This window comes from Trachymyrmex septentrionalis, unplaced genomic scaffold, assembly GCF_001594115.1.
Source record: "Trachymyrmex septentrionalis isolate Tsep2-gDNA-1 unplaced genomic scaffold, Tsep1.0 scaffold54, whole genome shotgun sequence".
NCBI classification, from domain to species: Eukaryota; Metazoa; Arthropoda; class Insecta; order Hymenoptera; family Formicidae; genus Trachymyrmex; species Trachymyrmex septentrionalis.
In genome coordinates this window covers 1,041,522-1,042,713 of record NW_017305715.1, presented here as the reverse complement: position 1 = coordinate 1,042,713, position 1,192 = coordinate 1,041,522, and positions in this window count along the sequence as shown.

The following is a 1,192-nucleotide window of genomic DNA, read 5'->3' as shown; positions in this document are numbered from 1 at the left end:
CGGCGGGTGCCGCGAAACATGTCCTTGAAAAATCTTTAAAATGTAATACACAGCATAATCCGTCGGTGCGAGTGAGAGAAGATAGTGCGTGCGACAAAGAGAGTGCGGCAAAAAGAAACGAATCAATCGCGAGCTTCCTCAGTCGCGCGTCTGCCCTCGAGCTCGGATCTGTCGCTGCTGCCCCCCGGTGGGTGACGTCACGCGCACACACATATGCTCCCGTGAGGACGGGGGTCGGGGAGAAAAACTGCGAGAGGTGGTGTGAGGCAAATGCAGCTCGCTGATTGGTTGCCCCCCTCCCCGCACCACAACGTCCCTCTCGTCCAGTTTTCCCTCCGGCCGCTCACCCCGCGGGTTATCCTATAAGTTCATATATGTACTATTTTCGTACTGAGGCTAAAATAACACACTTCGATTGAATACTGTCGCGATCTTGTCAACGAGTACGAACGAAAGTCGGAGATTAATCAAATATATTTGTTACTCTTTTTTTATTACTAATTATGGTGTGATTTATTCAAATGGTCGTCGCCATTCGCTTCTCCAAACGATCCTCTATCCTCGACCACGAACCGCCCCTTCTGCCATTTCCGAGGCTGAGCTACCGATTACGAATACCGTCGGCGTTCGCAGCTCGTTAGTATATCATATAAAGAATATACCGAAGGATTTTGAGAAAGAGTGGCACGCTTACTCCTGCCTGGCGCCCAACTATCGGTTTTGAGATTCTGCGGTTCCCTGAAGAGTGGCCGCGTGAAGACACATTTCTGTCGCGTTTTTTTTTAAGTCACACGCAACTTGACTATATAATCGAGAAAATTAGCTACGACCGTGCGACGAAGTTGCGCCATGCTTGTGAGTGCGGTTGCAGGTTATACTTTAATTCTTAATCAAATTAATAATTAGAATTATGTTTTTAGAAGAGATTATAAATATATTTGTCGGAATAGATCAGTTGTATGTTTGTTCAATTGACTTTATTTTATTTTAACGTTGTATTGACCTACACGTCAGTCAAAAATTTCATACGTTATATAGACATTGACGAAAACATAGATCCAATTATACAAGTTTTATATAATTTGGATTTAAGTTGTGTGTAACGGAATCGAGATGCAATTCTTCAGTATAACCGGTGAGTTTTTTCAGATTTGATGAATATAGAATATAGTTCTGTGAGCATAAAGTGAAT